This window comes from Acinonyx jubatus, chromosome A1 (assembly GCF_027475565.1).
Source record: "Acinonyx jubatus isolate Ajub_Pintada_27869175 chromosome A1, VMU_Ajub_asm_v1.0, whole genome shotgun sequence".
Taxonomy (NCBI): Eukaryota; Metazoa; Chordata; class Mammalia; order Carnivora; family Felidae; genus Acinonyx; species Acinonyx jubatus.
The window spans coordinates 73374837-73389249 of NC_069380.1; positions in this window are offsets into that span (position 1 = coordinate 73374837).

A 14413-nucleotide genomic window follows, 5' to 3' on the forward strand; every position below is an offset into this window, starting at 1 on the left:
TTTCAAGTCACATTAAGATTGACAGGAAAAGCCACTCTGCATATGATAGCACATAGCTTGGCAAAAGTAATGATACTCTAGCTTTATGCAAGTATTTGTAGCTTTTTCTTCCCCTCTGATGCCCTTCTGTGCACTCAAGGAAAACCAGTGCAACAAACATTTGACTCCTCTGTGCTCCTGAGTCCAGCAGGATGGAATTTCTGGTAACGGCACAGACTATAGGGAAAATTGGAGGTGGACACACTGCATTTTTTGGAAACAAAGCAACCATTTTATATTTGATCTCACTAGAGCTGGGGATAGCTGATGCTTATCCGCTGGGGTCTCACAGAGCTGTTTACCATTATTCTCCGGGCACCGAGTTCACTTGGACAATATCCTGAGCAAAGACTTATTCATCAGAGAATCGCAGTCCATGGGGAAACTCTTCCCCCCGATCGCCCTTGGGACAGCTTTTCGATCTCACACTTCACTTCCACTCTCAGATGCAATCTGCGTGACACCGAATCCCTTCCATGGGGTTGGGTTCTAAAAGCAGCATGTGAAGTGAAAATGTATATCATCAAGATAACCTAACCAGTGAACAGAGGCGACCGCTCTGCGAGAGGCAGAGATGAAGGCTTCCAGAGAGCAGAACAGAGGAGAGCAAAAGCCTGCCCTGACCATGCCACGCTTCTCTGCAGGCCTTACAGAGCCGCTATTGACCCGGCACTTGATAATTTAAAAGCACTGCCGCATAGATCATCCTATTGCAATTTTATGTGACCTACAGGGGGTAGAGTCCTTATTTGTAACTTTTTTTTTTAAAGGGATCGGTCTAACTGACTTGCCTGAAGAACCTCACGTTGGACTCACATTTCATATGAGCTCGATTTTGGTTCTAACCTCTTTTCACTGACACACAGTCGTGTTTTGCTGTTGTTGTTCTTGTGATTTCCCAGGCAGGCACACCTGCCTGAAGGTACGCTCAGTATCCTTCACAGACCTTCAGTTCTTACTTATTCTAGAAAGCCGATCGGTCTATTCCTCAACGTCGCCCTTCCCCATTACATAGATAGCAGGTGTTCCGGGATTCTAAGTCACTGTGCCCTGCTTCTGTGGCTATAAAATTGAAAAAGTTGCACGAGTTACCCATTCATTCTCAGCTTGTTTGTTGCTTCAGTTTAAATGTCTACAGGTCAGAATCGATGAGGTGGGAATAAACAACACTTCTAATCTCTTTTGTTGCTATCGTTCTATCATTTCAGGCTTAAAATATAACATCATTTTTTCCTCCTTTCGTGTCCTCTTTAATAAAATCTTGACAGCACAAGAAATGTGCTACATAACCTCAGAAATAGATTAAAAAATATCTTTTGTCGCTTAGCCTTCCCTAATCGTCATCTACATGCAAAATTGTCACTTATCCTTCTGACAGGTTTTACTGTTCATTTTTACATTAAAAAAAACCACTTGAACACTTCTTTGAATGCACACTTCTATTTAAACCATTCGGATGAGTTACAATGGCATTTTCCAAAATAATACACTAAAATAGATAAATAGATTCCTGAACATAAGTGGGGTATTTGATCTTTGAAACACTTACAAGAGGGAATCTTTGTTATTGCAAATATTTCAAACACATATCAGGTGAGGTAAAACTACTTAAGTGTAAACAACTCACATAATAATAAACTTCCTTGGGAGCAAACCACAGAGGCTGTGCACTTCACTACTGATTGGGTGGGAAAATGGCTGCAGAGAGTAACATTGATTTGTAGTTTTAAAAAGTTTGTGCATTTCATAAAATCTGACTTAATTCTCAATTCCCAATTATGAATTATACATGATGAAGTTAGAAGTGTATTTTTATTTGCTGAGCGTACACACGTTTATGTAATATACGTTTTTGTGTTGTTTCCTTATTACATAATTATAACACAAGAATAGGAACCATACGTGAGATAGATTATCGAGGTTAACGATCAGCCTTTTTACGATTTTAAAGTACATCCGTACAGTTAGTAATACCCATGCTCTAAATTCTCTCTCAAAAATGTAAAGAATAGGTAAATACTTTCATTTAACAACAAAAAGAATTTCTGGGGTTTTCTCCCTGCTGGAATTATTTGAATTTTCATCAATAAAATGTGAATCTTCTCAATGGTTTCCTCTCCCCATTGCTGCTTTTCAGTTTATTCTTGATTTGGGGGAATAGCATAGGGCTGCTGGTAAGTATTTCAGTTGTTGGGAATTATTAGTTGGACTTAATTAATTCTTGCTTGGTTTAATCAGATAACAGGTGGAGGATTTAGACTGATCGTGGTTTTAGTCTTTAATTCTCAATAATTTCTTGACATGACTCAAGGGCGAGTTTGTGGGAGTCCTATAGAATCTCTGTTACAACTATTTATTGCCTCTGACGTTTTCAGCGTGATATGTGTGTGTGCCTGGGCTTGAGCCCTTATGAGCATACATTCACGGGGGGCAAGAAGGCGAGGAAAAATGATATGAAAACTGACCCATATATTGCATGGCTATATAATTCAATAAATTTATATTCTTAGTGTGCCTTATGCAGCAAAGTTTTCTGATATAAAAAGATTCTCAAGTATGTTTATCAACATCAGATCCTACTGTCGATACTGTACCCACAGGGGAATTTTCCATGAAGCTAAAGAACCAGAAGCTTCAGGGACTCCTCCCCCCGCCCCCGCCCCACCAACCCCCCCACCTACCCACCCCCCCACCAACCCCCCCCACCTACCCCCCCAACCAACCCCCCCCACCTACCCCCCCCACCTCACAGACCTTCCCAAAGCCCTGGACAGGCAATGGGTTCATATCGTTTGCATGTTCACATATGTTTATAAAATCTGCAAAAGCGAGATACTTAGGGTCACCGTTACTTTCCCTTCAAGTTTTTCCTATCACCTTTTCTCTTCCGTGACTGGAATAACTACAAGTGGCTGCTAAGGGGAGGTAGAGTGAGGACACTTTTAGTGGGTATGGTGTTGTGGTTCACATCGCTCCCTTGCATATATCTCACTATTGCCCTCTGTCCTGGGATGCAAATTGTTCCCAAGAATGCACCTGCTTCCTCCATCTTGTCACACTGTTTCGCAACTGGAACATCCGGGACCTGTATTCAAATTGTGACGTGAAGTGTTCTACACACACACACACACACACACACACACACACACACCTCTTCGAAGTATGTGAGTCACGGAGGAAAATCAAGGTCGACAACGTACGGAGCCAGAATTAAATCTGGAGAAGTCTCAAGATGTCACATGCAGACTATTATTCTTAAGGTCATGGGATCCTTATCAGCTGAACGTTCTTTCTTGTCAGGGATGTTCTTAATGATGCATCGCATAAAATTATACACTTATATTACATTTAATTTTTTTTCTTTGATGAGTATCATGCAAAATGGAATTTTTCAGAATTCTTGTATTTTCACAGCAAAACCTGCAGCAGCACTGCAAAAAATAGGTATGTCTGGAACAGCTCAGAGGGGGAAGAATCTGACCAAGATTTCCCCAAATTTGAAAAATGTCCTACAACTGAAAGGAACTTTTCTGAACAATCGAAAGTGTAAAGCAACTTTTGCGTAGTCAAGCTAAAAGAAACAGCAAATTATCTTTTTATCTCTACAGAAAATATTGTATCATATTTTGTCATAGAAAGGTGATCAAAGTATATGTAACTCAATATGAGGGAAGTATTACAGAATTTGTCAAGCAGTCAGTTAATCAGAATATGTAGACCTGGTCTTTGGAGGTATTTTTCATCATTTATTATTCATTGAGCGTTTTGAAAGACTTTGATTATGTTCATTTTTAACAACTCTACTGAGACACTTTTGCCATATAAAAGTTGTATGTATTTAAGATATAAAGCTCAGTTGTTCACTATAGGTATACCTTGTGAAAAGGTTATCACAATCAAAGTAAATAACATATGCATCACCTCACGTAGTTATTGTGTGTGTGTGTGTGTGTGTGCATGTATTGAGGTTTAAGACATATCCTCTTAGCAAATTTCAAGTATACGGTACAGTATTGTTAACTATTGTCACCATGCTGTACATTAGATGTCCCTCTTTCCATACATTTTTATGGAGAATATATTCTACATTTTGATTTGTTGATAAATTTCAAATAAATTTTAAATCATCATATAATTTTAAATCTATGTTATCATTTAGGAAAAGACATAATGTTGGAAAAAGTACCAAAATTACAAAAACAAAACATATCCTTATAATTGCATACACTGTGTATATAATACAAATTATCTAAACCTTTTATTAAATGTAGATTAATCATTTAACTGTGCAGTTTGAATTTTTCATTGGGTAAAAAATAGTCATCACAGATTAAATATGTATTCATTGAATCATCGCGATTACTCCATTAAAATATAATAAACAATTTTTATTTTCATTGTGTGTGCAAAATTCTAAAAACTTTGCATTATTGTCATTTCGGATTTCTGAATCCATGCTATTATAGAACACACCCAAGTTCTTTCCCTCATTTTATTAGGTTGCAAGTGACGTGTTTTCATGTTCTGTGCAGGCATAAAGCATATTAAAAGGAGATTATTTGGAAAGACTCATCCAAAGGCTCTTAAGGATGATGAGAATAGGATAAGAATGTTAAAATAACAATTTCTGTTAACATAATCTACTTTTTCCTCCAGATTTTTTGCTTTCAGATTGAAGAAGGCAAGACTTCACCTACCTAGGAAAGCAGCCTTGGAAATACAGGCTTTGGGAAGAAACCTGACAAGCAGCCACAGAAATCCTACCAGGGAAAACATGGGGCCGGGTGGTGGGGGGGTTGCCTGCCTGTAGAGTCAGCTTCGTACCAATTACACTGCACTTCAGGAAAAGTGCTTTTGAATCGTACGTGCGCTTTTAAAAATAAAACTTGGGGAGTTCTTCTCTGTTGAAACCATCTGAGCTGTCAGTTTAGCTAACCTTTGTTTGCCTGTCACTGAGTTCCCGTGATTAAATGCGAAGATTATAATCATTAACCGTGCCTCGGGTTCACTGTGGGTGGAATTTGATGTGCGGGTGACATTCTGTTTACACGATGGAGTCAAAATCAGACTTCATTTTTTCTAGCTCAGCACCCAGAGGTCTCTGGGTTAGCTACCGAGGGCCAGCGCCCTAGTGTTTCCTGGCTGTGGATTAAATGTCGCCTCTGGATCTGCTGGGAAGGTTGTCCCTGCATCCTGGGATCCAGGCACCCCCTTTTACGGAGACACATCGTGGGGGCCACTTAACTTGATAATTTTCATCCCTGTGGAAATATTCTCTTTTACACATTTTGGCCATGAGTCAATTTTAATGAATATGTTCGTTTCTCATGTTGGTTTATTGCTATAAATGGTGGTGACAAGGATGGCCAAATAATGCTGAAGTTACTCTCCTACACCTGCTAGCAAAGCAGATGCAGGTTTGGTAGGCTAAGGCACAAAGTGATTTTTCCAAGAGTAGGCCAGTTTTGAATACCATGTGTAATAACCATGTGTAATAACGTTACATGGTTATTACCACGTGTAATAAAGTTAAATGTGTTTATTGGCTATGTGCGAAAAGAACTTAGTAACTTGCTTACAATGGTAAGCAATTTAAATTCAAACCAACTACTTCCTTCTTTTTTTTTTTTTTTTAGGTTGACTTCAATTCCATCTGAGGAGACCACAAAACCAGCCTGCACTTTTGGCCAATATTTAACAGGTGAAGAATGATAAGTTGATGATATATATTTACATCAGTATTATTTTACTCTCTACTGCTGTTATTCTCTTGCTTTTTGAATATTGAGAGCAGATTTGTAATTTTTTTGGGGGGGTTAGAGTTCTAATTTGTAATATTTACTCCCTGTAATAGATCAAAGCTTTTTCTAAATATGTAAATTTGCCATCCAACTTCCTTCAAAAGCTACATCTCTGGCATCTGATCAAATGGTTAAGACCCAATGATATTCTGACTACCTGAGTTTCTGAGATACAATGAATATAATCACTAAATGAGTCATGTTTCAAAGAGAATAAGGAAAGATCCTCAATAAAATACTTATAATTTCAAATTACTTTCCTAGATTCTGTTCAGCTTCAATAATTGATATGGTAAATAAAATTAGGAATAACCAAAATTGAATTGCATATTAATAACTTTCCTTTTAATTGCTAATTAGTGAAAATATTATTTGCCATCAAAACATAACCTGGCAATTTCAAATAACATCTCAAACATCCTTGGAAGTAATGAGTCTCGCTTGGAAAGTAATAAAGTATTCAGGCTGTACAATTCCAAAAAACCGTAGAAATAGTTGTCTCATAAAAGGATCCCGATGCCCTTTGCAACATATACACTCATCTTTACTTCAATTCAGAGAATATGCTTTTTTTAAAAATATATGGAATAATGACCGAAGTGTGATTGCAAGAGTGTTGAATTGAAATTAAACATGTTTGGGGAGGCTGGGGGGCTCAGTCAGTTGAGTGCCACACTCTTGATTTCAGCTCAGGTCATGATGCCAGTGTTCCTCAGAGAGAGCCCCATATCGGGTTCTGCACTGACAGCGTGGAGCCTGCTTGGGATTCTCTCTCTCCCTCTCTCTCTGCCCCTGCCCCGCTTGTACTCTCTCTCTCCCTCAAAATAAATAAACTTAAAAAAATGCAATATGCTTACTGTGAATCCACATAATCATCAAGGCAAAAACAATCGAAGAAATAATGATAGTATTTGAAATCGGGTCAATTATGGCTGTGACGCACTGATTAAAAACCATAGATGAATCCTAAGTGAAGACATCTTGAATACTGCGTTTAGAGGGTTGATTGGTCTAGGCATCGTGTGGCCGTCCTGCTGCTAAGTCTTCTCTGACCTTTGCTGTTTTCATTCATGTTATAGTGACTTTTCCAGTTGTTTTCATTCATGTTATAATGATCTCTGCAGTGGGATGGCTTTCTTCCCTCCTAGTCATCCACACCCCAGGGGAGGAAGGCGAGGAAGATGACCACAGCCCTTATAAAGGCTCTGCGGTGGCTCCTCAATACTGCCCTTTTGGGTAAACTTGCAAGAGAAGTCAGGGTCAAGGGAGACACTGTACAGAATGCTTATAACGGAGACAGGTGCTTTCTTATGAGATGCAAATCTACCCTAAGACATCATCTCCTGGGGACACAATTATTCCAACATAACTTTGATGGACAAAAGTAACACGTCCTCCTCACCCCACCGCCCGGACGTATATGGCACATCATAAAAGAGATCTGTGGGCACCTCAGGAACAAACAAACATGGGACAAGGTCAAGTGAAAGTCACGCGTGGTTGTAGAACCAAGAATGAAATAGTAATAACACTAGTACTTACAGTAATAGTAATAAACAAAAATGAGTTCTCTTGTGCTGAGTGCTAATTGTGTGTGAGGCATCAGTCAAATTGCTTTACATGTATTAACCAATTTAATTCCCAAACCACTCAATTGTTTTTACTTTTACCCCTGTTTATAGATGCTGAAAATGGAACAGAGAGGTATAGTAACTGCCCCGTATCACACATATAGAAAAAATAAGTGATGATCAGGACACAAATGTGAACACGTAAAAAAAAAAAAAAAAAAAGAAAAGAAAAGCACAACAAATAAAAACACTGTGTCTACAATGAAGGCACATGTGTGATGTTTCCATGTTCCTGCAAGAGATATGTGGAAGGATTGTCTCAATACCAATAATGGCTATTTCAAAATGGCAGGACATCTAGTGGGAATTTTCTTTATATATTTATCTTTCCTTTGATTTATTTTTAATAATGGCCCTTAGGTCATATTTTGACTGGAAACCTTAGTCTAGACGGCCCAGCTAGAAATGTAAGATCCTGGTCCTAGAAAGTAGACCTGAGACAATATCGAGGCTCTCATCCTAAAGACATGGCCTCTCAGTTTGGAAACACAAGCCCAAACACAAAGAAGACTCAATACTTAATACTCAAACTGTCCTGGTGGGATTCCTACCCAATGTTGGCTACACAAGTCTGTAGATTTCATGAAGAATGCAACTGACTCCTTAAAGGAGTAGTTAAGTAATCCCTTACCGAGAGCTACCAAATCAAGTAAATATTTGCCAATAATTTAAACAAGAATTGTATTCAGACAACAACCCCTCTATGGACATATAGGTTTTCCTTTTCCCATAGGCTGGGGTACATGCCATAGAGGTTTTTAAGCATCTTGAAGGTCATCCTGCCCATGTCTCATACTTGACTAGTTTCTTATTTCTGTTGATCCTCTAACCTGCCACTGACTTGAGCTCTTTGACTGCCTGGAGTATTCCATCACCCTGTCAAGATGGCTTCCACTCTTTGCTACCCATTACTTCATCCCACAGTCTTCCTATCCCACACACCCAGATCTTGTGTGTCTCCCTACCTTCACTCATTTACCCTGGGTCCCTCTCTCCTCTGTACTTACCAGATATTTTTCACCTTTTCTGATGCAGAGCAATTGTGCTCTGAAATCCACATCCTCAGGATCTTATTTCCCATTCAAGTAGCTTATTTAAGTTTTTCTAAAAATTTTTTTCCTCCTAAGGAGAAAGACTGATCCCTATTTAAAAATCTCTTTTGTTCTATTACCTAAACATATTGTAAAGAAAAGTACATTAAGTCACCTTATTGCTTTTTTTTTTAAATTCCCTCATCAAATCTCTACTCCTAATTGGTTCCTTTGCTAGAATCTGTCCCCAAGACACCAACACCAGAATGATCTTCCTAAATCACCACTGTGATCATTTTATTCACTCCCTCAAGTCTCCCCATCATCTAACTAACAAAGCTCAACCTTGCGTCATCAGATGTGTCCACACAGGCAGGTTTGCTTCTCAGCATATCCAGCTCACAACCCCCCATGGCAGTCATCCTCGACTACTTGTATTTTTTCCAAAGGTGTCCGTGCCTCTCTCCTCACCCTTTTGCTCCCCGTGGCATGGACTTTTCCCAACCAACTTTTTCACAGAATAACAATTAACACTATTCATGTAGACTTCATATCTCTTTTAAAGGTCTTAACATCATCCCACATTGGGTTAGCCTCTGTCTTCTTGTGTTCATCGAATTGCCTGTGGTTCTACAATACAGTTAACGGGGGGGACGCCTGGGTGGCTCAGTCGGTTAAGCAGCCGACTTCGGCTCAGGTCATGATCTCACGGTCCGTGAGTGCGAGCGCCGCATCGAGCTCTGTGCTGACCGCTCAGAGCCTGGAGCCTGTTTCGGATTCTGTGTCTCCCTCTCTCTCTGCCCCTCCCCCGTTCGTGCTCTGTCTCTCTCTGTCTCAAAAATAAATAAACGTTAAAAAAAATAAAATAAGATAAAATACAGCTAACGGCACTCATCTCTACTTCTTATCTGCATGTTTGTTCAACCAAATAGGAAGCATTTTTCAACCTGAAAATCCACAATCATATTTAACAACTCTTAAACATTAATACACATTAAATGAGCAAGTGACTTTACAGTTCATGTGAAATGTTAAAATTCAAAACTATTCATAAATATGAGAAAAACTGAGACACATCACAACTGAACAATTTTAACACCCTCGTAAACCATCAACCAAAAAAATCAATAGAATTTGCATTACATCGTAATGCTAGATACCAGAGCACCCGGCTAAGAGTTACTGAAATGTCTTGCAAATCAACACTTTAAAGAACTTAAGCTTTATATATGCGAGGTATTTTATATCACGGGTATGCCTTACAATAAATGCCTAGGCCATCTATGTCAAAACTTAAGACTATTATTTCTAACATCAAATCTGCTCAAATAATAGCCCAATATTTGAAATCGGAGTTATCTTGAAAAACTCTAGGGCACGTCATTTCATTTCAGGGGAGGTAGCTCTTCCTTTTCTGCAACCCTGATTTGGGGGCTGACAAGTAGGAGACTCGATTCTGGTTTTAACACACGGGCCTTGACCAAATCAGTCCCTGAAATGCTAATTGAGGACACGGGAGCAGGTAATTCACCAAGGTATTTTTAGTTCATACCTTGATATGATTTTTTTTGTCATTCTTAGACTGGCCACAGTCTGGCCATGTCTGGGCCATTTAATCTTTCACCTCTGCTTGAAAGCAGGCAGCTGGCCTTTCCAGAAGAGACCCCAGCAGGTGCTCCGCATTTGTGGCCTTAACTCTCATTGTATTTCAATTCTCTCTGGCTCATTCCACATCTGGAATTCCTGTCCTTGCTCCCAGTTACCCCCCAGTGTTGCCCCATGAGAGGGTTTTAGTTTATTTAGCGCTTCTCAGACTTTAATGAGGATAAGAATCACCTGGAGATCTTGTTTAAATGCGGATTCTGATTGTGTGGCTCCGACATGGGATTGGGAGAATTTTCATTTCCAACACGTTCCCAGATGAGGACACTGCTGGTTCTGGGTCACAGATCATTTTGTGTAGCAAGAGTGTAGTTCACAAAGCACAGATTATTGGAGTGATTATATGATAAGTTTGTTTAGATTCTGGACTCTGGTTTCACTATTTACTAGCAGGGGAACCTTGGGCAACCTGTATAAACGTTCTCAGCTTCAAGGAACTTTTCCTATAAAAAGGCCTGTTAATACTTCAGAGGGTTCATGGGAGGACAGGGGATAATACAGTTCAGTGTCCGGTGCCTTTTAAATGGGAGGTTGCTCCTTAATGTAAATGGCCTTCTTTGCCTCTCCTTGTCCCCTTGATCTTTCGGCGTGAGTCATTTACTGAGCGAGTTTGTCACTCATTTTCTCCTGCCTCTACTTGGTCCTTTCCCGCTTTTAGGTCCGTCTCTGGCGCCGTGGTCTATTATTCATTGATTAACTGACCATTCACTAACGATCTTTCATACCCACATCTTTCTTCATAGACAGACCCTCCTGAGATCATGGGGACCCACAATGGTGAAGCTTTGGTAATGTGATGCTCTCATGACAAAAGCAAACTTTTCTTTTGCAGATCGAACGTTAGCATCCCTCCAGTAAATTTTGTGAAATTCACTGAGGACAGTGAAATTCAATGAGAATTTTTACTGGGCTGTCTAACTCGGGGTGCTCGGTTAAGGTCACCCCTTGCCTCGTACAGATGTCTCTCCTGATAAATGGGCATATAATAAAGGCCTGTTTTGCCAGTGTGCATAATTACGTATGTGATTTTTCCTGAATTGGGTTTGATAGAAAAGTTTGATTTTAATAAGACAGCTTTATTATTTATATGATCCAGAATAATCCATTTCAGCTGATTATTATTTTTTTTAATGCTTAAACAGTTTTGGAGTGTCAATTAAAAGGAGCTACAGAACATCATTGCCATCATCATTGTGGCATTTGTTGTATAAACAATTTAGTGCATTTGATCCTGAAATTAAGCAAGCAGGGAAATATTCGAACAAATGTACTGCAAACCAAAATAACATGACAGATACGATTTATGCATGAAGGCTATGGGAGGTGACATATTTTTTAAATTGTCTATCATTGATGCTATGTTAAATAAAAATGTGTTATTTGTGGCATTTGAATCAATTATACATTTTAATCCAACTTTTGTTTTGATGCTATTCCCTTCCACTCAAAGATCTAAGCCGTCTACCTACAGGGGGAGAGCATCCCTTAGTACAATATCTAATGAATATCACAACATCTTTTATTTCCTGAATTTCCCCGATTCAATGGGAAAAGTTATGTTAAGCACTGCATTGGAGTCTTTCTGACATTGTTAGTCTGGCATAATATAAGAAATATTTTTGGGCTAAATTTTCATCCTGGTGTAAAAGTGGTAAATTAAGCTTTTCTTGCAAGCAGTTTTACTCCTGTTAAAAATTTTGTTCCAGGTACCTAACTAAAATAGAAGATTTAAAAACTGTGCATGACCTAGTACTCTTCTGTGAACAAGTTTATAATCTGCCTTGCATCAAAGTGCACATATACGTGCACACATCTGCACCATAATATGTGGGTCCTTTGTGTCTATCAGACAGCTGTATCCATTCAGATTTTACATTTAAAATGCCAGGATTCTGGGGCGCCTGGGTGGCTCGGTCGGTTAAGCGTCCGACTTCGGCTCAGGTCACGGTCTCGCGGTCCGTGAGTTCGAGCCCTGTGTCGGGCTCTGTGCTGACCGCTCGGAGCCTGGAGCCTGTTTCAGATTCTGTGTCTCCCTCTCTCTCTGCCCCTCCCCTGCTCCTGCTCTGTCTCTCTCAGTCTCAAAAATAAAGAAACGTCAAAAAAATTATAAAAAATAAAAAATAAAAAAAAAATAAAATGCCAGGATTCTAAGCCAGATATTTTTCATGGGTTTGACTAGTGTGCTTAACATGAAAAGTTAAATACAAAAGGACAGATGAGTATGAAATGTTTTGTCTTTCTTTAAAAAGGGACTTTTTAAATTTTATTTTTGCTTCTTGGATGCATTACTACATGAATATGGGTGGGCGCTTCAAGGTGATGCCCATTGAGGAGGGCACTTATTGGGATGAGCACTGGGTGTCATAGGTAAAAGATGGATTACTGGGTTGTACTCCAGAAACCAAGACTACACTGTATGTTAACTAACTTGAATTTCAAAAGAAAGAAAGAAAGAAAGAAAGAAAGAAAGAAAGAAAGAAGAAAGAAAAAACTAAGTTGAGGATTCACTTAATAAAAAAAAGAGGTATCTATTATATAAAACATGGTTTTCCATGTTTTCCAAACTTTCCTGCCCATGAAGGTTTTCATTTTTATTTTTTTAATGAATCATCCAATAGGCCTGTAGAATATACTAGCACTTGAATTAACAAACCCAGTTGGCATCCTGGTTCCAAACATCAGTTACAAGGAAATGTTTTAATATCATTCAACACTGGCATTTTCTAAGGAAAGGGAAACTGAGAACAGACTCTATCCTCTCAAGTTGATGCAGAAATACATCACCTGTTTAACACTGTTCCTTCTACTAGTAATTGATTAATACATTTCTGCTATTGTCATTTATTTAGTTTCTTTTCATTATATTTGAAGCAATCATATCTGAGAGACCTCCCAAGTCATTTTAGGATCCATTTACCCCAAAATTTTTCCCATGTTCTTTCTTGCTCAATGAAATATGGTGTTCCCTTCTGACATTAATATTTACCTGAATTGGCCCCTGTCAAGTAACTAATCCAAAAAAAAAAAAAAAAACACGTTTGTTATGTGTTTCCTTTCTCTCTGTCCTGATTCCACAGGACAAATGGAAACCGAGCTGGGTACCTGGATGGATAGGTAAACGTCAGTCTGCAAACAGTGATATTAATCATGCTACATGAACAGGTTCATTACCCTAAATTTAAATTTATTAAAAAACTGTTTGGAGAAATAGATCCAATCTAAATCTGTATTCTTGGAATTAGATGATCATAGTTTCCAAACTCATACTGGACTATCTCCTTCTCAAGGTGGAAAATTCACCCAAATTCACAAAGACCTAATATTCTACATATTCTAATATTAACATTTATACTCAATGATCTAATAAGAGTATTCATATTTAAATATAGTAGCAACTAACATTCCTTAATCTGGTTGCCTAGGTTAAATATTAATCATAATAGATTCAAAGAATATACCTATTTTTGTTCCCTAATTTTGCATCTCAAGGAGCCATCCAAGAAGGAGCACAGGATTTTAATTTCAATTACTTTAGCCAAGTGTTCACCAATGAAATGTAACAAAAATAAAATCACGTCATAAATAATGTATTTTATGACCACATGAAATCATGAATAAATGTGGCCCACCTGTCTCAAAATTATATTTCTATTAGATAACATAAGTATGATATTTCTATTGAATTTATGTTTGGATACCACTAATTTTATATTTATCAAAATAATATTCATGAAGAAGTCAACTAGATTAAATGTCTATTGCAATAGAAGTTTATATAATATAAGGGAAGTTTATTGAATTAGATGTAAATTTTTAAACAATTATTTCAGCTCTAAAGATTATGTCACTGTCCAGATTTCTTTTTTTTTTTTTAATTTTTTTTAACATTTATTTATTTTTGAGGCAGAGAGAGAGACAGCATGAACAGGGGAGGGTCAGAGAAAGAGGGAGACACAGAATCTGAAACAGGCTCCAGGCTTCGAGCTGCCAGTACAGAGCCCGACACGGGGCTCGAACCCACAGACTGCAAGATCATGACCTGAGCCGAAGTCGGACGTTCAACCGACTGAGACACCCAGGCGCCCCCAGATTTCTTGTAGTAAAGTCTACACCCAGAAAACCTATAACAAACACATTTATCAAAATTCATAGTGGGCTTTACTGTGAAATATTTAGAGGTATGACCACTAGCATTCTTATTCAATACACAAGTCTGTATTGAAACAGTTTAGATTTTATAATACTACAA